This window comes from Natrix helvetica (genome assembly GCF_964273705.1).
Source record: "Natrix helvetica genome assembly, chromosome: 10".
Classification (NCBI taxonomy): domain Eukaryota; kingdom Metazoa; phylum Chordata; class Lepidosauria; order Squamata; family Natricidae; genus Natrix; species Natrix helvetica.
The window spans coordinates 12,055,271-12,082,265 of NC_138561.1; the positions used below are offsets into that span (position 1 = coordinate 12,055,271).

The 26,995-nt window shown below is 39.0% G+C and overlaps 1 protein-coding gene across 1 annotated transcript in view; it reads right to left on the reverse strand.

Moving 5' to 3' along the window:
* Positions 1–4,789: 4,789 nt before the first annotated feature.
* Positions 4,790–26,995, reverse strand: part of LOC309397428 (uncharacterized protein) — a 603,241-nt gene continuing 581,035 nt past the window's right edge. The window contains exons 8-10 of the mRNA XM_081963449.1: positions 10,271–10,480; positions 5,836–5,944; positions 4,790–4,966 (exon numbers count right to left, since the gene is read on the reverse strand). The gene's annotated coding sequence lies outside the window, so the exon portion shown is untranslated. The remainder of the gene's footprint in view (positions 4,967–5,835; positions 5,945–10,270; positions 10,481–26,995) is intronic.

Genomic DNA, 26,995 nt, shown 5'->3' on the forward strand with positions numbered 1-26,995 from the left:
ACACTTGGCCAATAAGGAATAAAGAATTCTATTCTATTCTATTTTGAGACTAGAACCAAATGTAAATAAACCATGTCAGCAGGGGGGGGGGGTTCCTGCTAGAAAGCAAGACCTTCTCAGAACTGGGAGTGAAGTGTTGACAGTCTCTTTGCTTGTCAGCTACCACAGCAAGGGAAGCTTACTGGAGTAATCCATATATTGAGTATACTTTCTGCCTAGAGCAAAAGGTTGTTCATCATAGAGATGGGAGGTTTGTTAAGAATCAATCCATGGGTAGCAAAGGAGTGGCAGTGATGCACTCTCATAAGGATGAGTATTTTTACCTTTATGCCTGTATCACCCAACAGAAGAAAGAATCAGGTCTCTAAAGGGAGACCTTCCCTGCCCCTATTGGAGATTGAGCCAGTGAAATATAAGAAGCTGAAAGTGTGGCTTGCTTTGTCGATCGCTGCCATTATCCCACTGACCCTCAGGGGACAAACATGAGAGCGACTTTAATTGAGCAATCAGACCAAGAGTGATGCATTGACAGATTGCCAGGGACACAAGTCTCCCGCTGTGTCCACATCAACCACTGAGTATGTAATTGAGACTATGCTAGGTATGAGGCTGCTAAGGAAAAACGCATATACCAGGAGAAACACCTAAAATGTGTTGCATTTGCATCTCTCTCTCCCTCTCTCTCCCTCCCTCCCTCCCTCCCCCCCCTCTCTCTCTCTGTTTTCTAATACAAATGAGTCCATATGCATTATTGGCTCCATTACGTTGGTTTATTTCAAGCATTTTCTTAATGCCACCTTTCAGCACTTCCCCATCACCATCTACACAAAGGTCTTCCCAAAACAGCTCACAAATAGCAAATTGTTCAAGCCTCTTCCAAAATGCATGCGGTTCAAAGATCTACTAGATGTGAACGGAGAGCTTTGGAAAGAAGGAAGGAGAGGACATCAAGATGGCTATTGCCTCATTGCTAAAATAGTTTTTAGGTTTCCACTGCAACTTGTCTTCTGCTTGTTCCTCTTGTCATTCTCCTCTTTCCTTGGAATTTTCTCCTATTGCTTCCTGTTGCTGAGATCAATCTTAACCTGCTCCTTTCATGTCTTGGCAATCTCTCCAGCTCCTTTCTCTGTGCACCCCTGCACTGCATCCTTTAAGCTCCTTGTGATTGTGTTTATCAGTTCTAAGTCTGCTCAAGAGAGTGCTACTAGACTAAGGCACTTTGGCAATGGCTTGCATAGTCTTCAGACCCAAATTCAGACTAATATGAGCTCTCATTGGACAATTTCCCAGCTGCTGCATTCTTCCAACTTTCTGTTCCAGGAGAATAATTGCTAATCATTTTCTTTCCAGTGGGGGAAAAAATCTTACTTTATATACTTCTGTAGGTTTGTGAGTTTGTATCAATATCAGTATAATTTGCATTAAACCGAACTGATACATACAAATTGAAGCATCAAAATGTACTTACCCGCTGGCCTAGTAATCAGCTTTAAAAAACCAATTCCTTCCTTCCTTCCCTGTTAGTCTCTAGCATTTTCTAGAGCCACCTTTATCAAAAATGATACAAAACACAATGGCTATACACTTGTCTTATAAATAGATTTGTTGGGTGCTGAAGGCAAAATCCTGAAATGACTGAAATGATAAGGACATTGTGAAATGCTCGATCATTTTTCATTGTTAAAAAAGCACAGGGGATAATAAGATAGTCCAAGAAAGAAAAATATTAATTAAAAAAAGTCTCTGTTGGGTATTAAATCTGAAATGTTTTGCATCAAGATTACATAAAGGGGTAAAACTATAAAGCTGTTGCAGGAAAATACACCTGGAAGTTGAATTTTTTTCAATGATCCATGCCTGCCATACAAATATGAGCTGTTAAGATGAAAGACAATGTGAATTCAGGAGACACACAACTGTAAAGAGTGTTTACAGTTACTCTGTAAATGGAAGGGTAGAGGAGGGGAGGGAAGGGGAGAGGAGGAAGGAAGGAAGGAAGGAAGGAAGGAAGGAAAGAAGGAAGGAAGGAAGGAAGGAAGGAAGGAAGGAAGGAAGGAAGGAGAATGAGATTGCTGGAATGTCTGGAAAATTCACTGGGAGTTATTTCACATTTCTTTTTTTTTTTTAATGCCAGAATTAGTCCTCAGTTTACTAAAGATATTATTATTCTACAAAATAAGCTGCTGTTTATTTATTGTGAGCTAACTTTTGTATTTCTTTATGATTTCTCTGAGTGTACTTCTTTATTATGGCTAATAAAGGGGCGCAGTGGCTCAGTGGCTAAGACGCTGAGCTTGTCGATCAGAAAGGTCAGCAGTTCAGTGGTTCGAATCTCTAGTACCGCATAAAGAGTGAGCTCCCATTACTTGTCCCAGCTTCTGCCAACCTAGCAGTTCGAAAACATGTAAAAATGCAAGTGGAAAAATAGGAACCACCTTTGGGGGGAAGGTAACAGCGTTCTGTGCGCCTTCGGTGTTTAGTCATGCCAGGCACATGACCACAGACCACTATCTTTGGACAGTGTTGGCTCTTTGGCTTTGAAACAGAGATGGGCATCGCCCCCTAGAGTCGGGAACGATTAGCACATATGTGCAAGGGGAATTTTTCCTTTACACAATTATGTATGTATGTATATATGTAATTTGTCATGTTATGTACTGTAACCCTAACCCTAGAGTCGGGAACGACTAGCATATATGTGCAAGGGAAACTTTTCCTCTACACAATTATGTATGTATGTATATATGTAATTTGTCATGTTATGTACTGTAACCCTAACCCTAGAGTCGGGAACGATTAGCACATATGTGCAAGGGGAACTTTTCCTTTACACAATTATGTATGTATGTATATATGTAATTTGTCATGTTATGTACTGTAACCCTAACCCTAGAGTCGGGAACGATTAGCACATATGTGCAAGGGAAACTTTTCCTCTACACAATTATGTATGTATGTATGTATATATGTAATTTGTCATGTTATGTACTGTAACCCTAACCCTAGACTCGGGAACGACTAGCATATATGTGCAAGGGAAACTTTTCCTCTACACAATTATGTATGTATGTATGTATGTATGTATATATGTAATTTGTCATGTTATGTACTGTAACCCTAACCCTAGACTCGGGAACGACTAGCATATATGTGCAAGGGAAACTTTTCCTCTACACAATTATGTATGTATGTATGTATATATGTAATTTGTCATGTTATGTACTGTAACCCTAACCCTAGAGTCGGGAATGACTAGCATATATGTGCAAGGGAAACTTTTCCTCTACACAATTATGTATGTATGTATATATGTAATTTGTCATGTTATGTACTGTAACCCTAACCCTAGAGTCGGGAACGATTAGCATATATGTGCAAGGGGAACTTTTCCTCTACACAATTATGTATGTATGTATATATGTAATTTGTCATGTTATGTACTGTAACCCTAACCCTAGAGTCGGGAACGATTAGCATATATGTGCAAGGGGAACTTTTCCTCTACACAATTATGTATGTATGTATATATGTAATTTGTCATGTTATGTACTGTAACCCTAACCCTAGAGTCGGGAACGATTAGCATATATGTGCAAGGGGAACTTTTCCTTTACACAATTATGTATGTATGTATATATGTAATTTGTCATGTTATGTACTGTAACCCTAACCCTAGAGTCGGGAACGATTAGCACATATGTGCAAGGGGAACTTTTCCTTTACACAATTATGTATGTATGTATATATGTAATTTGTCATGTTATGTACTGTAACCCTAACCCTAGACTCAGGAACGACTAGCATATATGTGCAAGGGAAACTTTTCCTCTACACAATTATGTATGTATGTATGTATATATGTAATTTGTCATGTTATGTACTGTAACCCTAACCCTAGAGTCGGAAACGATTAGCACATATGTGCAAGGGGAACTTTTCCTTTACACAATTATGTATGTATGTATGTATATATGTAATTTGTCATGTTATGTACTGTAACCCTAACCCTAGACTCGGGAACGATTAGCATACATGTGCAAGGGAAACTTTTCCTCTACACAATTATGTATGTATGTATATATGTAATTTGTCATGTTATGTACTGTAACCCTAACCCTAGAGTCGGGAACGACTAGCATATATGTGCAAGGGAAACTTTTCCTCTACACAATTATGTATGTATGTATATATGTAATTTGTCATGTTATGTACTGTAACCCTAACCCTAGAGTCGGGAACGACTAGCACATATGTGCAAGGGAAACTTTTCCTCTACACAATTATGTATGTATGTATATATGTAATTTGTCATGTTATGTACTGTAACCCTAACCCTAGAGTCGGGAACGACTAGCACATATGTGCAAGGGAAACTTTTCCTCTACACAATTATGTATGTATGTATATATGTAATTTGTCATGTTATGTACTGTAACCCTAACCCTAGAGTCGGGAACGACTAGCATATATGTGCAAGGGAAACTTTTCCTCTACACAATTATGTATGTATGTATATATGCAATTTGTCATGTTATGTACTGTAACCCTAACCCTAGAGTCGGGAACGATTAGCACATATGTGCAAGGGAAACTTTTCCTCTACACAATTATGTATGTATGTATATATGTAATTTGTCATGTTATGTACTGTAACCCTAACCCTAGACTCGGGAACGACTAGCATATATGTGCAAGGGGAACCTTTACCTTTATTATGGTTATGAGGTCGTTCTTAATACAGCTTTTCTTTCTCCAATAAAGGAGAATATAGTAGCACATGTTACCTGGTTAGAGTAATGAAACATTTTCAAGAAAACAAGCAAGCTCAGCTTTTTTTTTTCCTCCACTGAAAATTTTCCAATATGATGCAGTCAACTAGGGACCCCAACTTCTTCATCAATGACAGTTTCATTGGAAGAATCCTCCATGGTTTTCTTCCTTCGAGGTTGGTTTGAACCTTCAGACGCTGCAGAATGATGGAGGGAAGAGTGCTCCAATGAATGTCAACTTTGACAAAAAAAAACATTGTCTAATTTATAACTAAATAAATGTCTACACTCAATATTTTAACTTTTAAAAATAGAGAATATCTGTAGCTCGGGGTTGAACGGTGGACTCCTTGATGCTTTCTGAGCTTGGTTATTTGCTTGCAGATGTTTCATTACCCCAGAAGATAACATCATCCGTGTTAGTGGGGGTTGAATTTGCTCCTTATTTCTATACAGTATCTTGTGTCTATGTAGACACATAGAGATAAGTCACATTTAAACCTCATTTAAAGGGACAATAAAAATCTAAGAAGGAAACAAAAAGACCAAAATACTACCCTGTTCCCCTGAAAATAAGACTATACTATATATAAACAGAGATAAAGCCACACTCATTAGCACTGATGTTACTTAGCTGGTTAATGAAACAAACATCCAAACTCAGAGAGCATCCATGATTCCACCTGAATGAAAGAAATGTTTATTTCAAAACGGATATCAAAATGCCATGCATGAGAATTAGACCAAAAAAATATATATTCTGTCAGAAAAATAAAGGAAACACACATTCTTTCATCAGCCAAATCATGAAAGAAAGATGAAATAAGCACAAACATTTCTCAGCCTGTCCCATTTCAGCAATTACCAGCATGCCTCCGAGAAGAAATCCATTCCCAAAGCTGGAATAGACAACAGAAAAGGAAGAAGGTTGCTCAGCTGCCAGTGACTCATAGCTCCCAAGATGTGCTTTGTAAATCGGGTAAAGAAAGAAAATTGGTAGTAGGCGTTTCTTATATGCGTATATATGAAAAGAGAGACAGAGAGACTGTTTACAGTCTGCACTCACCTTTGGCTTTATTTTATATCAATCACCTTTGCTAAAGAGCATTTCCAGAGCTTCGTATTTTATGGAAAAGGTGCACTTCTGGTCACACATGCTTAGAGGAAGGCAACATCTAAGAGAAAAACGTCATGGCTGAACATCTTCTGGATCAGTGGAGGTGAAAAGAGGCCACCAGATTGTGACTTTCTATTGCATAAAACTAAGATCATCCTTGTTTCTGATAGCCAATCAATTAGAATAGAACTGGAATAGACCTTGGAAATCTTGCAGTCCAAAGCCCTACTCAAGCAGGAGACCTTATATCATTCCAGACAAGTGATTGTCCAGTTTCTTCTTAAAAACCTCCAGTGATGAAGCACCCACAACTTTTGAAGGCAAGTTGTTCCACTAGTTAATTGTTCTCATTGTTAGGACGTTAGTTCTAGGTTGCTTCTCTCCTTGATTTGTTTCCATCCATTGTTTCTTCTCTTGCCTTCTAGTGCTTTGGAAAATAAGTTGACACTCTCTTCTCTGTGGCAGCCTGTCAGATACTTTTCCAAAGTCTCCACAATTTTTCTGTAACATGGTGAGCAAAACTGGATGCAGTATCCCAGATGTAGTCTTACTAAGGTTTTATAAAGTGATACTAATATACTTCTACCTTCTATCTAATCTTCTTTTACAGGGTTTATTGTATCTTCTTAAAACTAGTGGCTTAGTAAGTTCACCTTGTCTTATCTCAACTCTCCAAGTATAGCAGGAATGGAGAATGTGTTCCTTCACATCTTATTGAACTATGAATCCCAGCATCATTTAAAGGTAAAGGTAAAGGTTCCCTTTGCACATATGTGCTAGTCGTTCCTGACTTTAGAGGGCAGTGCTCATCTCCATTTCAAAGCCAAAGAGCCAGCACTGTCTGAAGATGTCTCCATGCTCATGTGGCCGGCATGACTAAATGCCAAAGGTGCACAGAATGTCGTTACCTTCCCACCAAATAGGGTGGTCCCTATTTTTCTACTTGCATTTTTTCATGCTTTCAAACTGCTAGGCTGGCAGAAGCTGGGACAAGTAATGGGAGCTCACTCCGTTACACAGCACTTGGAGATTGAAAACTGCGAACCTTTATGATCAACAAGCTCAGCGTCTTAACCACTGAGCCACCGCATCCCTCTCAATTCAATTACCATTGCTAATTGAAGCTGATGGGACTATGATATTGGTGGGAGGGAAATCACTATCTAGAGTTTGCTGATCCTAGATTTTCCCATTCACTGTAAAAGATACGGCAAAAGAAATGAACCAGGTATTTCCTGTTTAAAGCATCCTGCTCAGCATCCCCAAATAATTAAATGTTGAGAAAAACACAAACGCTTGGCTGGGGAATATGTTGAAAAGGAAACCAAGAGAAGAAAAGAAAAGAAAGAAAGCCAGCAATGATTTTGTATTGTTCAAAGTGCGAATTACTTGAAAGAAAGATGACATTGAACTGACCTACAAAATCAAACAGGTTCCATATCTTAAGAACCTGAGAGAAATCAAAGGGAAAAGGAACTCTCTTGTAGGGCTGTTAGACCTGCCAAGATGCAATAAGTGCTAATTGCCATATGAATTCTGCTATTTTTATGATTCCCTGTTTGTTTACTTCCCAAGTATATTTTTCTCTTCCTATAGCCTGATGTATTTCTGGTTGCGCTAAGACAAAAATTGTATCACATTCCAAAATGTGAACAGCAAACATACACAAACAGAGAGGGGGGAGGGGGAGGGAGGGAGGGAGAGAGAGAGAGAGAGAGAGAGAGAGAGAGGGAGAGAGAGAGAGAGAGAGAGATTTTATTCATTCTTATCTTCTGGCAAAGATGCAAGAGCAGCACTTTAATATCCCACAATACCCTTGGCATGAAAAGTTTTCAGGACATTAACTTATCAACCAACAAACTACTGATGTCTTTGGACAAACTCTCTGTGGCTTCCTTTCATGGATGGGTTGATGAAATGTGGGGACCTGCACACTTCATTTGGAGAACTGTTATTTTGTTTAAGAAGATTCTATTCTTATTTGTTTGTATTTTCTTGTCTCAATCTCTTACAAGCTTTCACATTCTTTCTGTCATGAAATGTCTAGCGGTTGCTGGGAACACCAAAGGGGCAAAATCTTTACAGAAAAGATTCCCGAGTACAGAAGAAGAGGGGAAATTGAGAAAGAAACACAAAATAACTCTGCTTTAATTATTCTAGGTATAAATTGAGCTTATAAGGGACACGGTGGCTCAGTGGCTAAGAGGCTAAGATTGTCAATCAGAAAGGTCGGCAGTTCGGCGGTTCGAATCCCTAGCACTGCGTAACGAGATGAGCTCCTGTTACTTGTCCCAGTTTCTGCAAACCTAGCAGTTTGAAAGCATGTGAAAAACTGGAAGTAGAAAAATAGGGACCAACTTTGGTGGGAAGATAACAGCGTTCCGTGCACCTTTGGCATTTAGTCATGCCAGCCACATGGCCACAGAGACGTCTACGGACAGTGCTGGCTCTTCGGTTTTGAAACAGAGATGAGCACCGCCCCCTAAAGTCGTGAATGACCAGCACCTATGTGCGATGGGAACCTTTACATTTACCTAAGTTGAGCTAGAAAATTGCCTTGCCAGGCTTGCGAGATGTTGTTGCTTTACTGTACCAGCAATAAAAAAAAATAATTCCATCAAACCCAATGGCTTGCTGAGCTGGCCAGTCTCAAAGGGCCTAATATTTTCCTATGGTGTTGATAAATATCAGCAAAGACAGCATTCAAAATGATCTCGGAAGACCAAGACATTAAACTGAAATTTACACTATGAAATTCAGCCTAAATAAAAGTTAAAAGCCTGGCTGGTTACAAAATAGATGAACAGTATTAAGAAGGTCTGACTTGGCAGCTGAGAGAAGAAGAAAAAACACTATTAGTGTCTTAGCAGTTCGAAGTTGAGCATGAGTCTTTATCTCCAATAACACTTATTATACCTGTACGGAAAGAGCTCCAGGATATCTGTGTTGCTTCTTTTTCGAGTGCAAGGAACATTTTTATGTATTTATTTGTGAGTGAGTAGAGTTGCTCGCCCATCGCTCAGAATGGTTATGGAGTGTAGAACCCCAGCAGAAGTGAGGTCAAATAAAGGGCAACTTGATTCTGTAAATTGCAGGGAAAGAAATGGAGCCAAGAGAAGGGGGTAAAAATCAGAATAGGAGGTCCATCAAGACTCTGCATGTTCTCAGTGGGGATCCAAAGGAAACAACTTGTTGAAAGGGCCTGAGATGGAGAAAAACTAAACAAAGAGACCTTTTTATCCAGAAGACTTCCGCAAGAAGACTGGGCAACTCAAAGTTTCTTAATTAAAATAAAGTAAAATAAATGTGAAGTGGCAAAGTTCTCAATTTCATTGAGAACTTCCTGCACTGATCATTAATTCTAATCATGTAAGTCTTTTTTAATTATTGCTTGCTCCATAAACACTTTTTGCGCTTATTTATCTGGACAAGTCTTTTCAGCTTAAAATGGCTAAATTTGCAAACCTTCTCCTACCCCAAGACTTATCTATTTGAAAACAACAACAACAGGGAAACAGGGAAACAAAGCCAGGCACTGGCCTTGATTGCAAAATCACTGAAATGAGCAACTAGGTTAGGAACAGCTCAAGGAGAAAAAAAGTTCACATCGATGGCCAAGGGAATGACCCAGTTTCTATTATCTCCATCTTGGCTTGAAAGAATGTCTGTTGCCAGGTGTCGACCATTAAAACAGGAGAAAAATCTGATAGAACGAACTTATCAGAAAAAACCCAGACCTACAATGAGTGGCCAATCGTTTTTGTTTGTTTGTTTTCTTTACTGTTCACTGTTTTAAAAAAAACATAAAGAGTATGTAAGGTAAAGGTAAAGGTTCCCCTCCCACATAGTTGCTAGTTGTTCCCAACTCTAGGGGGTGTGTGCTCATCTCCGTTTCGAAACCAAAGAGCCAGCGCTGTCCAAATACGTCTCCGTGGTCATGTGGCCGGCATGACTAAATACCGAAGGAGCACAGAATGCTGTTACCTTCCCACCAAAGGTGGTTCCTATTTTTCTACCTGCATTTTTTACGTGCTTTCGAACTGCTAGTTTGGAAGAAGCTGGGACAAGTAACAAGAGCTCATTCCATTATGCAGCATTAGGGATTCAAACCGCCAAATTGCCAACCTTTCTGATTGATAAGCTCAGTGTCTTAGTCCCTGAGCCACCATGTCCCTAGAAATGTAACCCTATAGGGTTTCATTATATATGGAATTCAGGTATCCAAGGCAGATGAAGGAAGTTTAACAGTTGCAATACAGCACTGGAAGAATGGGCAGGCAAAGCTATGAGAGAAAAATGCCACCAGAGTGGAGCCATCATAAAAAAGCCACATCTTTGATACTTGCCAATTTGTTTGACCTCAACAATGATCTATAAAACCAACCTCTGAAATGTCTCTTCAGGCTCCATCCAGGTCATATGCTTAAAACTTCAAACAAGAATCATAGCCAGCATACATGAATGTCCTGCTAATAGGGTATTACTCCAGCAGCTGAAGATATTTGCAACAGCTCAAAGGAAGTGGAAAGAAAATTCTTCCAGTTCTTTTCTTTAACTGATACCCACACAGTGGTGGGATTCAGCCAGTTCGCACCTATTCGGGAGAACTGGTTGTTAACTTTCTAAGCAGTTCGGAGAACCGGCTGTTGGAAGAAATCTCATTTTGTTTTCTTCCACTTTACAGGGCTAATCCTCTAAGGAAGGCAGGAAGGAAACATTCTGGTGTTGTTTCTAGCCTCATCTTTATTGCCCTATTTACAGAAACTGCCTCTCCCGTTAACCCTTATTACATTGTAACACCTAAGGCGAAGCACCCATTGACCTGAGTGACGTTGAGTTGGCCACGCCCTCCCAGTCACATGACCACCAAGCCCCGCCTACCCAGGTGGTCATAAGGGCAGAGAACTGGTTGTTAAATTATTTGAATCCCACCACTGTACCCACAGTAAACCTGCAAGGACATCATCATGTACCACTCCCCTGTTCTTTTACGCAGCCATGTAACGTTTGCTGGCATCCTTTTCTGACACCTCAAAAGCTGGAAGGAAGCTCTTTAGCAGAGTCACAAGGAAGAGTCTTGTATGACACAGAATATTGGACTAGATCCAGCAGTACTTCTTTTATGGACTTAACAGCCGAACAAGACAAAAGATCTTACTCTGATTGGGAAAAAAAAAGAAAAATGGGTCAAAGCTCTTTTGTTTATCTTCTTATGAGATCTTCTTTTTCACCCAAGCTATTAAAGCAAAGAAACTTGGTAGCATGATCACCTGATCTGAATAGCATTTTATGGTGGCTTAAAGGAAATACAAGATACATTTAATAACAGGAAGAAATACATTTTTTTAAATGTCTAATGGTGTTTATTCATGTAGTTTGACTGTTTTTTTTATCATCCTTCTCATTTCTTCTACATTACTATCTTCTCGTAGTGGTATCTTATGATTATATAATTTGTTGTTTGTATGTATACTTGTTTCTATGTACATGTTTTTGTATATTTGTACATACACTGATTATGTTATTTTGTTGTTTGTATGCACACTGAGAGCTTCTGCACTGGATACAAATTCCTTGTGTGTCAAATCACACTTGGCCAATAAAGTAATTCCTATTCTATTCTATTCTATTCTATTCTATTCTATTCTATTCTATTCTATTCTATTCCATTCCACTCCATTCCACTCCATTCCACTCCATTCCATTTCACTCCATTCCACTCCATTCTATTCTGTATTCCATTTCATTCTGTATTCTATTCCATTCTTTTTTCTCTATCAGGACAGGACTGTTAAGACAAAAGTTAGAGCAACTGGGTAAGAGCAAAGTACTATATTTTGCTTGATGGCAAAAACTTAATTCCCCTGTTTTGATTGCTTATGATGTATTAACACTTTCTCTCTGACCTCCAGCAATGGAGAAAAATACTAAAAGTTAAAGTGGTGCTGCAATTCATTAATTTTTAATGCTTTTAATTATGTGAGCTCAAATTTGGTTTTTTTTTTATTTCCAATTTTTTATTAGTTTATTAAAATGAAAATCCAAAGAAACATGAAAATAATGGGAAAGTAGGGGAGGAAAAGAAGAAACAGAAAAAGTGTAGAGTGAAAGGAGAGAAAAAAAGCATTGACTTCCAACTCGTGTTAGTGTAGTACATTAAAGTAATAACATACAACCTCAACTTTTTACTTTTACATAATAATATATGTTGTTGTTGTTGTTAGTCGCGAAGTCACGTCCGACCCCATGGACAACGTTCCTCCAGGCCTTCCTGTCCTCTACCATCCTCTGGAGTCAGCATTGTTTGAATGCTGTTTTTTCTCCTTTTTTGTTTCTGCTTTTTTGCTACTTCTCTCATTTAACCTTCATATACTCAGCAGTATTAGATTTGTTAAATCAATAGCTCAGTCCATAATCTTTTTTCCCCCTTTCCCTCTTTTGTTTTATCCTCCGTGTTGCTTTCACTTCTTAGACACCCGTCATCTTTATGTTTCCTGCATATTAAGAATGAGTCCCTTCTCGTCTGCTGTGGTTATTGTTAATGCACCTGCACTAATTAATTTCATTAATTGGATTTTTTTTTTTTAAAAAAAGAAAGCATTCAATCTGGGCATCAATTCCAGTGTCATTTGCTCTGCGCTATTAAGGAACCATGATACATTGATCGGAATTAGGCATTGATTTGAAACTCTTGCATATCCAAGTGAAGTGGAAATATATTTACCAGAGTAGAATAGACCCAGAAGTTAGAGGTCAATGCCCCTCCTCCTCCTGCTGCCCCATAATTAGTGGGTGCTTAAGATAAGATATTGCGAAGGTGTGTTAACTGTTGGGGAAAGAGAGTTCAGCTAAGCTTATACCTGGAGGGTTTCACATTGGTTGATTGATTAGTAGCAGATTCCACTTCCTTCCCCCTTGCCATCCTACTCCCTCCCTCCCCATCTTTTATCTAGGGCCTCAGTATTTGAATCTTTATTCTATTTTATTTATATCATCTAGGCTTTGTATCGTTTTATCTTTTTAATATTGTAAGCTGCCCAGAGGTATCCCGTGGAAAGATGGATGGCCAATAAATGTTACAAATGAAGAAAGAAAGAAACTTAAAAGACATAAAATTGCTACACATTTCCGTGGGAGGAGAACTGAGGCAATATAAGCACAGAAGGAAAGTAACAGAGATAGCTAAAGACTTATCCTCCACGTTCAACAACACAAAGCAGTATCGTAAATCCAGAGAAACAGGCATAAACAATTGTGACGAAAGGATCTTAGATCCCTAAAACCAGGAATCTGCATCATAGTTCTTTGTGCAAAAAAATAGCACAGCCGCCATCTGTACCAAAAAGTACAGATTCTCAATCATCCAGGTAGAGGAGTCTGGAAACTGAGTCATGATAACCAAACTTTTTTTCCCCTTTTTTGGTTTGAAACATTTCATTGCTTATGTAAGACCGAAGAAACTACTTTGATGAGCAGTGAAACATTTCAAATACACAGAGGGGGAGCAGGGAGAGAGGAAGGAAGGAAGACGAGGAGGAGGAGGAGGAGGAGGAGGGGGAGGAGGAGGAGGAGGACGACGAGGAGGACGAGGAGGACGAGGAGGAAAAAGAGAGTTCCAATTGCTATGACTCAACTAACTTCTAGATATAGCCACTATATTTCCAGCATTTTTCTGATATCAACACAAGTGTTTTCCAGATCTGACTGTAGACAATACCTGAATTCATCCTAAGGAGAAATTCCTGACTCGTTTTACTCTTAAGAAATACAATTCTGAAGACTTGCAATCCATACCATTCAGTTCATTATTACTTTCATGGATTTAAGGTGGGTGGGCGATGGAGTATCTTTGAAATTAATTACCCAGATTACAGATTTTGAAAATTTGAAAATGTTTACCAATTTGTATCTAGGCTGGGTGTAATGCAAAGGATGAAACATCTTCATGACTCCTCAGTTACTCTCCTTCCCTTGTATCCTATGATGAAGCTTTACTCAAGATAGCCCTAATAATTTATTACTGGGGTGAGTAATTTTTTAATCGCTTAGAACACCCTCAATATGATGACATTATTCCCTTCTTATTAACAACATGCCCATTTTAAATAACATTCAAAAGCTGATACTTAGAACCACATCACATAATAGTTTATAAATATTTCCCGAGAACAGAATATCAGAGTTGGAAGGGACCTTGGAGGTCTTCTAGTCCAACCCCTGCTCAGGCGGGAAACTTTTCACCACTTCAGACAAATGGTTATCCAACATCTTCTTAAAAACTTCCAGTGTTGGAGCATTCACAACCTCTGGAGGCAAATTGTTCCACTGATTAATTGTTCTAACTGTTAATGACAAAAGGATAATATAAACTTTTTTTTTGCCTTTAGGCCTTGGTAGTGGTGGTATTTGTTTATCCAGAGAGCTATCCATTATTTAAAAAAATATATAAATTAAGTAAAAAAAGGAAGCAGAGTATTTAAGCCTTCTGGAAAAAATAAGTAACAAAATACTAAAAAAATAATAATAATGGGCACATTCCTTTTTTAAAAAAAATCAATAACTTAATGCAACATCAAAGCCTAAAATTCCGACCACCGGCATAAAGAGACAGACATTTATCTTCCTGAAGTCTTTTTTCCCCCTTTTTTTTCCTTTTCTTCCTGAGATGTTAGCCCAGTCTTAATCACTTAAATAGATGCGTCAGGACATCGAATCACTGTGGGGCTGCATTAAATTAACCACATGAAAGCTATTCATTTCTCTTTTTCTCTGGGGTTGGACCTTGCTAGGTTTTTTTTTTTTTTGAGGATGACAAGAAAAAGTAGCCAACACGAATAACAAGAACCAAAGAATCTGAGACTCTGTTTTGAATAAATTCCATTTTTTTAAAAAAAATCTCTCTCCTCTCCTCTTCTCCCTTCCCTTCTTTTCTGTAATTTTTATTCCAGTCCCATTTTTTTTCTCACCAATGACACATGTTTGTTTTTCAAAGAAAGCAAAAGTTTGTGTGTGTGTGTGTGTGTGTGTGTGTGTGTGTTTAAAATGTTGGCTCGAGAGTAAACAGCAATGTCAACATGAAATTGCCTGCCATGTCCTCTCCTTGCATTCTCGGTCCAGTAAAAATTCTGCCTGGAACATCTGGGTTACGCAAGCCTACCCCATGGATATATGGGATTAGTGGTGTTGTGGAATAACAATCAGGGTGACAGCATGCACTCAGCCCTACCTGAGATTTCACTTATTTGTTTAAATTATTTTTTTATATATTTTTAAACTTGAACATATCATCTTCCATTAAACAGTGTGTCGTCTGGGTAGCAAATGTCTCTGTACACTTACAATTAAGATTTACAATATTCATTGCATTAATGATAATTTTCTAATCTTACAATATTAATAATCAGCATTATAATTCTATTCATTTTCCCCTCTTAACGTATCTTCTAATGAAAACATAATATTATATTGAGTACAGTCATCTTAACAGTCATATATAATATCATATTGTTTACATCTCTATCTTAACATATGTGCTTTATTTCACTAGTCTCTATTTATTTCTCACTTCTATTTTTATTCTCCCAACCATCCATAAAATAACTCCCATGTCACATAATATTCCGTTTCTTCTTTCTCTTTTATAGCAAGCATTAATCTATTCATTTCTGCACATTCTAATATTTTCACTTATTAACTGCAAAATGATCAAAGTTACAATATTACATTGAACAGACAAATATGCTTATATCAGTCTGTTTTCCTATCTGTAGATCTATACTCTCTTTCTCTCTCTCTCTCTCTCTCTCTCTCTCTCTCTCTCTCTCTCTCTCTCTCTCTCTCTCTCTCTCTCATCTATCTACTTTTTCCTTATTTCTCATTTGTTCCTAATTTCAGGCTTCCTTTGTATTATGCTGATACTCACCAAAAGTTGCCGCTGCAATCAGAATGTTTTTTTTAACAGATTGTTATCGTGAAATAACAAAGTCCATGCCCATGGATGAAATTACATGTGCTTTTAGGTCACAAGCCAAAGGTCCAATAACACTCCCAAGCCTAGAAATGTTTTGTTAATTTGAACCCTCTTTCTTGCTGCTTTTACTTAATTTGCCAACCAGCTGTCTCCCATAAAAAGATATTTCTGTTTTTAGTTACAGATCTGTTTAGAAATAAAAAACCCGCCATAAATTCACAACCATATGCATATATATTTTACTGTGTTTTATTTTGCTGACAATTTAAAAATAAGTTTATGTGCTCAGACATGAATACGTATATACACACATGTTATATATACATACTTTGAGGAAAGAATAAATATACATTTCAGTAGGCACCCTTTTCCAGACATATACGTAAGTAGTTGTACCTATTTGCCTTAATCTGTTTGATACACAGTTTTCAGCTGGGATATCATAGCTATAAATCAACATGCATTGATTTATCCCTGATTCAGATAAACACCTCTTTAGCAAGATAAGTGGATTTGTTGCATATTTTATGTTATTTTTTATTGATTTCTGTTGTTTTACTATGATAAACCGTGGTGGCGCAGTGGTTAGAGTGCAGTACTGCAGGCTACTTCTGCTGACTGCCGGCTGCCTGCAATTTGGCAGTTCAAATCCCACCAGGCTCAAGGTTGACTCAGCCTTCCATCCTTCCGAGATGGATAAAATGAGGACCGAGATTGTTAGGGGCAATTTGCTGACTGCGTAAACCGCTTAGAGAGGGCTGCGAAGCACTCTAAAGTGGTATATAAGTCTAAGTGCTAGTGCTATAAGTCACTTTTTCCAGTGCTGTTGTAACTTTGAACAATCACTAATGAATGGTTGTAAGTCATAGGACCACCTGTAAATCAAAAATGAATTTATATGTATATAAGTTTTTGATTAATAGGACCTCTGGGGGGCAGGGGATGGACATGCAGGGGTCTAGCCAAAAGATCATTAATAAATTCAGCTTCACTTTGTGAGGGAGAATTGCATGTCGGATGGAACTGATTTCTTGGAATACTACCAACAAAAGATCTACACTTTTATACAGAACTGGCTCATTTTATTATTAATGCTTGCAAGGCAGTAATTCAATCCATCTTTCATTTTACAATTCATAAGCAAATGCATAAAGCAGACATGCTTGTGTTTGTTTCTAGCATCTCATAATAAATGGAGCTGTTCTCCGCGAGTTCCTCTTGTTGTATCAAATCTCCATTTGATAGCATATTTGACTTCGATTTCCCTTGTCGTCATCCCTTCTCTTAATGTCCTTAATGTTAACATTTAAAATAATAATTCTGTTGGTGTAAACAGTGTCCTCCGCACTCTCTTTTTTTCTCTCTTTCTCTCTCTTTCTGTGTGGCGCGCACTGACACAAAACAGTTAGAGAAATATATCTTTCCCCTCGAAATATCTTTCCCAAATTTCTTATAGTAAACAGTGTGTTCTTTACCATTCTTTACCTTACAGTACCTTACCTTGATCAAGGAAGACGAAAACACATAAATTCTGTTGAGTTCTGTTTCTCTTGTTTTTGATGAGCCATTTGGCAGACTTAGTAAATAAATCTATGGTGAATTTCTCCAGCATGTATAATCTCAGATGCTCTAAGAATATATACAACTGATCCTTCCTTACTGGCTAGCAGACCCTAAATTCCTATTCCTTTTTTTTAAAAAAAGTTGGTCTGTACTTAGCTGCCAGCTAATGGAAAACAATCTCTTGACTGATCAATATAAATCAAAGATGCTTAAATTGCCACTCCAGCATGTGACTCTCTTGGAAAGAGAAAAATATAACAGCAGCTAATCCTGCGGACTGAATTTAATGTAATGGAAACATGGGCAAATAAAATTTAGCTTTGTCCTAGTTAAATCTAGCTCTTTACTGTAGTCTATATATTTTGGGAGAGTGTGTGCACGCATACAGACACACATTGCAATCTAAATACTAATCGGGGTGCACAGTCTTCCAAAGATGAAGATTTCTGGTGAAAACCACCTGTGCTGATTGCAAAATTCAACCTGATGTGATTGGCTGTAATCCAGCCAATTAAATATATCATCAGTTTAGAGTCATTTTGTTGTCACAGCCAATCCCCCGCCCTCGCCATCCCCGCCATGAATTCCGTACACTACCCCCCAATTTAACTTTGACCGTTAATTGATTTGATTTTTGTATTAGAGGTAGCAGTAATAAACTCAATGAATGTTCCCAGTTATTTGTGCCTGATGGGAATGTTGGTAATGGATTGGTATGGACATCTTTTCTAGGTGAAATTATGAAGTGTCAAATCAATTCTCCATGATCTTGTAGATATATCACAAGCTGCGGATTTGTTTAAGTAAAAAAAAATAAGAAATTCCTACAGTATTTTGTAGCACTCCATTTTGTTGTGACTTTGGTTAAGATCATATTGTTTCTCTTAAATTAGCTACCTTCCCATAGCCCAGAACCATGATGGCGAACCTATGGCACGCCTATGGTAGAGCCCTCTCTGCGGGCACGCAAGCTGGCACCACAGCTCAGCTCCACCATGCATGTGCATGCGCTGCCCACTGACCAGCTGATTTCGGGGTCTCTGCTGTGCATGCATGGGGAGCTGCATGCAGGAGATGTGTGCGCATGTGCGGGGATTGGGGGGGTCATGCATGCATGTGTGGGGGCAGGGAGAGCATAGGGGGAGCACAGGGGTGGAGGGAACTCGGGGGTGCAGCACCCCCCAGGCCCATTTTTTTCTCCAATGAGGTGCAGGGAGGGAGTCGTGCACACATGTGGAGGACAAGGGGGGCATGGGAGAGTGTCTCGTGGACATTAGATTATAGGTGTATCCCCTAGTCCTTCTTTCACTTAAGCTAAACATACCCAGTTCCTGCAACCATTCCTCATATGTTTTAGTCTCCAGTCCCCTAATCCTCTTTGTTGCTCTTCTCTGCACTCTTTCTAAGGTCTCCACATCTTTTTTTTTCTGGTCGCCACGATGTAAAAAAGATGTGGAGACTCTAGAAAGAATGCAGAGAAGAGCAATAAAGATGATTAGGGGACTGGAGACTAAAACATATGAAGAATGGTTGCAGGAATTGGGTATGTTTAGCTTAAGAGAAAGAAGGACTAGGGGAGACATGATAGCAGGGTTCCAATATCTCAGGGGTTCCCACAAAGAAGAGGGAGTCAAACTATTCTCCAAGGCACCTGAGGGTAGAACAAGAAGCAATGGGTGGAAACTAATCAAGGAGAGAAGCAACTTAGATCTGAGGAGAAACTTCCTGACAGTTAGAACAATTAATCAGTGGAACAGCTTGCCTCCAGAAGTTGTGAATGCCCCAACACTGGAAGTCTTTAAGAAGATGTTGGATAGCTATTTGTCTGAAACGGTATAGGGTTTCCTGCCTAGGCAGGGGGTTGGACTAGAAGACCTCCATGGTCCCTTCAAACTCTACTATTGTATTGTATTGTATAGGTCTGGGCACGCGCAAGCTTTTGGCATGCGACAACAAAAAGGTTAGCCATCACTGACTTAGAACTTGTAAATAATTTCTTTCAGCCATTATCTTAATTCTGTGGAGGAGGGATGGGATTGTTGCTACCATTTGGAGACATCAGAGAGATGAAGACACAGAAAGTAGAAAAGCATGAAGGATAGGTTTCAGTACGTCCAGCAATTTCCCCCCATTTCTGCTCTACTGCTCAGGAAAATAGTCATAAGAAAAGGAATTTGCCCTTTGCTCGTCACCTTGATTCCCCCCCCCCCCAAGTCTGCTTTTCCCCAATGAAAATGGTTGCAGTTTGGGTGCATCTGTAGATAAAGCAAATCTGCAGGACATCACTGCAGACTCACAAGTGTAATGTTTCAAGCTTGAAGAATAAGTACAATTAAGTGAACATGAACGATTCCAGGCAATAACCATCTCCTCTATCTCTTCTACCACTCCCTTTCAGACGGGTTGACTTAAGGTGGTTTTGACAGCCACATCTGTCACAAAGTGATGTCATGAGTCTATCTCACAGGCACTGTGGTATCCTTTCCCTTTGAAATTGTTTAACTGCTAGACTTCTCTGAAGAAGGCTGGGCGGTAACATCTATCAAAGGAAAGAACTCACACCATGTCTCTGGGAAGTGCCAGGAGCCGTTTTCCGAAAGAGAACAGGATGAAAACGAAAAGAAGCTGAAGGTGCCTTTAGACCTTACGCTTGAAAAATTTAAGAGACAATACAATAGCTTTCTTTGGGAAGAAAAATCAAAGAACTGTCACATCAATGTTTGAGCAAATGTGTTCTTCACTAAATTAAAGAGCAACAGTCAAAACCAACTCTTTTAAATCTCAGGGAAGGATTAAAAAGAAATAATACTTTGCTTGATTGAGGATAAATTTCCTGACAGTAAGAACAAAGAATGGAATTGAGCTTGCTTCTCAGAGTTGTAGTTTGTCCATCAGTGGAAATTTCCCCCCAAGAATAGACTGGACAACCATTTAGAATGGAATAGAATAACAGAGTTGGAAGGGACCTTGGAAGTCTTCTAGTCAAACTCAGAGAATATGGTTGGATGACATTCAGATGGTGGATTGGATGCCTCCAATAACTAATACTGTGATGGATTGGTCTGATGATTTGATCTGAGAAGCTTTACTTGGGGATAGAAATAGAATAGAATAGAATAATAGAGTTGGAAGGGACCTTGGAGGTCTTCCAGTCCAATCCCCTGCCTAGCCAGGTAACCCTATATCACTTCAGACAAATGGTTATCCAACATCTTCTTTAAAATTTCCAGTGTTGGAGCATTCATAACTTCTGGAGGCAAGTTGTTCCACTGATTCATTGTTCTAACTGTCAGGAAATTTTTCCTTAGTTCTAAGTTGCTTCTCTCCTTGATTAGTTTCCACCCATTGTTTCTTGTCCTACCCTCAGGTGCTTTGGAGAATAGCTTGACTCCCTCTTCTTTGTGGCAGCCCCTGAGATATTGGAACACTGCTATCATGTCTTCCTTAGTCCTCCTTTGTCTGGGATGGTGTAATGTCTTCCTACTTGGAGCAAGGTTTTGGACTAGAAGATTCCCCAAGGTCTTTTCCAGCCCTTTGATTCTATGATATGAAACCAATGGCATTAGAAGGTCAATGCCTCTCCTTCATCATATCTTTTTCAGCTGTAAATCCTATAATTATAGTACATTCCTTTGGAAAAGAGCTGGTCTAAATGACTTTTGAGACACACAGATTGAATCTGCTTTTATAAGGTAACAATTTATTCTGCCATAAATTTATTTAAAGGTGCAATAACATAGCCATATGATAGGCTGCAAAAAAATTCCAATGCCTAATAAATAGTAGCAAAGTGATACAGAAAATTCTAATGCATTACCGCAACTAGTCATAATTCAGAGATGTGCAACCTTGATCCGGTAGTCTTGTCGTGATATGAATATACAGTTGATTATTGAGGGGAGGCATGTGACGTGGTTATGATATTTATATGAAATGTGGCCTAAATTCACAGAGTTGCCAAAGAGTTATCTCTGTGAAACTTTTGTAGAAAAAACAATTTTAAAAAATTCTGCACTTAATTGAACAATGACATCTAGTAGAATTTCAGAGGTGTGTCTTCACTGTCAAAACATCTGCCTTCTGCAACAGTTTCTCCCAAGAGATCAGAATGTCGCTCCACCCCGTTGGAAACCTGGCTATTTCCCCAGGCTTAGGGTAGGGTGGCGGGTGAGTCCCTGTAAGGTCTTGTGCTATTTTGTGTGGTTTTCGTCTTTTGGTTATACAACATTTCCTTTCAAATCTACCTTTATCATCTTTTTGGCTTTTTATAAAAGCTCTCAGAGTCATTGAGAGTTAGAATTTCATGACATCTATGTCAAGGGACGGAATGGCTCAGTGGCTAAGATGCTGAGCTTGTTGATCAGAAAGGTGGGCAGTTCAGTGGTTTGAATCCCTAGTGCCGCATAACGAAGTGACCCCCTGTTACTTGTCCCAGCTTCTGCCAACCTAGCAATTCGAAAGCAAGTAGAAAAATAGGAACCACCTTTGGTGGGAAGGTAACAGCGTTCCGTGAGTCTTCGGCATTTAGTCATGCTGGCCACATGACCACGGAGACATCTTCGGACAGCTCTGGCTCTTCGGCTTTGAACCCGAGATAAGCACGGCCCCCTCTAGAGTCAGAAACAGCTAGCACATATGTGTGAGGGGAACCATTACCTCTACCTTATGTAAAGATAAAAAGAAACAAGCTGGTATCCCTGTAAAAAAATTAGTTTTACTTAATATTACAAATTTGATGAAGCATATTGTCATCTTCTAAAGCTTATGTGCAAATAAAGCAGCTATGCCTTTAAAAAGGCCATAAGGTTCTTTACAGTTTAAATTAAGAAAGGCTCCTCTTATGTATAAATTGTGTGTATGTGTTGACATTCCAATTTACTATCCTCTTGGAAACTGTTTCAAGCAAGCCACAAAGAACAATTGCAATAGAGACTAGATCTGAGTCATGGACATCCTTTCAATGACTCCATTCTTCAACAGTTTACAAGCCATCCATCATGGGGGATGTTTTTTTCCTTATCTCCTGTTGGGCAAATAATGTTAGTATGAAGAAAACTGTGAGCACCAGGAATTCACATTTCTGGACACTTGTGAAGGTCTTCAGAACTCTTGTCTTAATAAGCCTTCTACTTATTATGATAAGGTAAAGGTTCCCCTCACACATATGTGCTAGTCATTCTTGACTCTAGGGAGCAGTGTTCATTGCTTCAAAGCCGAAGAGCCAGCCCTGTCCGGAGACATCTCTGGCATGATTAAATGCCAAAGGCGTATGGAACACTGTTATCTTGCCACCAATGTTGGTTCCTATTTTTCTATTTGCATTTTTACATGCTTTCGAACTGTGAGGTTGTTGGAAGCTGAGACAAGTAATGGGCACTCACTTCATTGTGCAATGCTAGGGATTTGAACCACCGAACTGCTGACCTTTCTGATTGACAAGCTCAGTGTCTTAGCCACTGAGCCCTACTTATTATTTTTGTCCAAAGACAAACAACAGGAAACAGAAGAAGCTGCAGGTTCTATTCTTCTTGAAGAGTTAGTTGGTCCCTAGAGAGAGACAATATAGACAGAAGAAGGAATGAGAGGATAAAACTGCCCATTCAGGAATAGGAAGAGATGGAGATGCTTCAAAAGCTGGAGTTTAGTCTCCTGTTCTGTACATCTATCTCTGCATTCAAACACTGCAAATTTTAATAGCACCCCCACTCTATTAACAGCCTTCTCCAATTTAGAATATCCTCCTTCAGATGGAGGACTTCAGTTCTCAAAATGTTCAATAGTCATTTGGGGAGTTGAAGTCTGTTTCAGGAAAGTTACCACAACTGAATAGGTTTTGAAGATATAAAGGTAAAGATTTTCCTGTCCGGCCATGTCTGATTTTAGGGTACGGTGCTCATCTCTGTTTCTTAGCCAAGGGAGCCAGTATTGTCCAAAGATATTTCTGTGGTCAGGTGGCCAGCATGGCTATATACTAAAGGCACATAGGATGCTGTTATCTTCCCACCTAACTGGTACCTATTTATCTAGTCATATTTGCATCTTTTTGAATAGATAGATGGGCAGAAGCTGGGGCTCGCCCCATTGTGCAGGTCTCAAATCCAGGCAATCAGTTTTCCACTGAGAAGCTCAGCATCTTTCTGCGCCAACTCAGGAAGCTCAAACTGCCAAAGGAGTTGCTGATAGGTTCTACAGAGGAATTACTGAGTCTGTCATCTGCACCTCTATAACTGTCTGGTTTGGTTCTGCAACCAAACAAGACAAACACAGACTTCAGAGAATAATCAGAACTGCAAAAAAAAAACAATTACTGCCAACCTGCCTTCCATTGAAGACCTGTGTACTACACGAGTCAAAAAGAGGGCCGTGAAAATATTTACAGATCCCTCACACCCGGTACATAAATTGTTTCAACTCCTACCCTCAAAACGATGCCATAGAGCACTGTACACCGAGATAACTGGACACAAGGACATTTTTTCCCCAAACGCCATCACTCTGCTAAACAAACAATTCCCTCAACACTGTCAAACTATTCACTAAGGCTGCATTACTATTACTATTAGTCTTCTCATTGTTCCTATCACTCATCTCCTCCTATTTATGACTGCAGGACTGTAACTTTGTTGCTTGTATCCTTATGATTTATATTGATATTGATTTTTTTCTGATTGCTTATTTGTACCCCATGACTATCATTAAGTTTTGTACCTTATGATTCTTGATGAATGTATCTTGCCTTTTTATGCACATGAGAACATACACACCAAAGACAAATTTCTTGTGTGTTCAATCCCACTCGGTCAATAAAGAATTATGTTCTGTTCTGTTCTGTTCTGTTCTATTCTATTCTATTCTATTCTATTCTATTCTATTCTATTCTATTCTATTCTACTCTACTCTACTCTACTCTACTCTACTCTACTCTACTCTATTCTATTCTATATTCTATTATCTTCAACTGCTGAGCCATTGTTCCCCTGCATTTTTGAGGATATGAATTAAATCAAAATGATAGGAAAAACAACATTGGTTATTTTGGCATTTGTGAAATGAAATGAATGCCTGCAATTATTATTATTTTTCCCTCAACTTGCTAGCAACTCCAGAAAGGACTCTTGGCTTGTAAATAGCACGCCTTTGATTTCTTGCAGAAGTAATTTCCGAGGACTTGACAAATGAAACGAGGGGAGGGGGGGTGGAAATCCAAATCAAATTCTTTTTCAGAAAGTCATGTTTAGAAAAGAAACGAAGACTTCTGAAGAACAGTTTGCTAGTCTGAACTCTCCTTGAAAGGACAACATTGTTTTTAATAAGCTGCCTACAGAAACAAACTTTGAATTGCTTTTCCCCGCTGCAATCTTGAGCTGTTGCATTCAAGATAATCAGTGGCTTCCTTCTAAACATTCCTCAAGCATATTGTAATAAAGCTGTAGTGTCTTTCGAATGGGAAAGGCTATGATTGCTCTTGTTGCTTCCAAAAACTCTTTCATTGAATGGGGCTCTGATGGCTGGAACACATTTTAATGGGTCTTGAAAACTGGGGGCCACTGTGAACTTTATTTCATTTATTTTATTTTATTTAGTTTGTCAAACATGTAAAAGATAACAGGTGTAAGTATAAACATGGACATGAACACAGTAAATGGGTACAAATAAATGGGGACAGTAGGACACATGCTGGTGCACTTATCCACGCTCCTTAAGGACCTCTTAGGAATGGGGTGAGGTCAACAGTAGACAGTCTTAGGTTAAAATTATGCAATGTAACAACAGAGTCAGGTAGAGCATTCCAGGCATTGACCCCTCTGTTGCTAAAGTCATATTTTCTGCAATCAAGTTGGGAGTGGTTTACCTTGAGTTTGTATCTATTGTTTGTGTATTATTACAGTTGAAGCTGAAGTAGCTGTTGACAGGTAGGACATTGTAACAGATAATTTTGTGTACTATGCTTAGCAATGTAACAACAGAGTCAGGTAGAGCATTCTAGGCGTTGACCACTCTGTTGCTGAAGTCATATTTTCTGCAAACGAGTTGGGAGTGGTTTACCTTGAGTTTGTATCTAATGTTTGCTTGTGTATTATTGCAGTTGAAGCTGAAGTAGCCATTGACAGGTAGGACATTGTAACAGATAATTTTGTGTACTATGCTTAGCAATGTAACAACAGAGTCAGGTAGAGCATTCTAGGCGTTGACCACTCTGTTGCTGAAGTCATATTTTCTGCAAACGAGTTGGGAGCGGCTTACCTTGAGTTTGTATCTAATGTTTGCTTGTGTATTATTGCAGTTGAAGCTGAAGTAGCCATTGACAGGTAGGACATTGTAACAGATAATTTTGTGTACTATGCTTAGGTCAGACCATAGGCAGTGTAGTTCTAGCTTCTCCAAGCCCAAATTTTCAAGCCTGGTGACATAAGGGATTCTGTTGTGAGTAGAGGAGTGGAGGACTCTTCTTGTGAAATACCTCTGGTCTCTCTCAATTGTGTTAATGTCCGATATGCAGTGCGGATTCCAGACAGATGAGCTGTATTTGAGAATTGGTCTAGCAAAGGTTTTGTACGTCCTAGTTTGCAGTACAATATTACCAGAGAAGAAGAAAAAGTGACTTGCAAGGAAGAAGAACAATTTGTAACACTTCTGTTGATGTTGTAGGACTTTTGGAAATCCCCACATGGCCAGAGATTTGGTTACTAGTTCACAGAAGAGCGCAGGGCATTTGTGCCAAAATGCAGTTGTCAAAGCGTTGTGTGGGCTCCTATGATTCCCGGATTTAGGAAAGTGGCAAAGCCTTGTTTCTTTCATCAAGCTTTGACTTGTTTGTTCCACTGATGCTAATGAGCTTGGTTTTAATTTTCCCTTGATTTTAATTGCTCTGTTTTTATTCTTTGCTTTCATAATTTGCATTTGTAACTGCTTTCAGGCCCCTTAAGTGTTATACATGAAGAACGGGCTAGGTATTAATGAATTAATTTAAAAAGCAAACAAATAAAATAATACTTCGGACCCATTCTTCCATGTCAGATGGCATCAGGATAATGACATGCTTCCCATGTCTTCCTGCTAGTGACGATCATCATTTTACCTTCGGAGAAAGCTATACTTGATGGGCGTTTCACCTGCTGCCGGTAAAAGACAAAAGTGAGATGACCAAGACTTTCATAATGGGCTGAGTGGTAGGAGGACAAGGCTACAGAGGATGGAGATATGACACAAAGGAAGTAAGGACAATTGCCCACCCCTCTCTCTCATTAAGCTCCATATTAAAAAAAGTGAAGCTTGGAACATCTAACCCCAAGAGATGATTGAAGAAGGATGTGAGGACACTCTCCAATTATCCTGAAAGTCTATCATATAATCATCAGTCTCTCCTTGTTCTCTGTGTAGGACATGAACTAATGGATTTAAGTTATAGGAAGGTAGATGTCAATGGAAGGTTAGAGAAACATTTCCAAATATGAAAGGATAGTTTGGCAGGGGAAACACTGATTCATAGAAGGGATTGGATTTCTTCAAGTGGGTGCCAAATAAATATCTCTCGGGAACACTTTAATTTGAATTTGTTCATTGAAATGGGGTTAG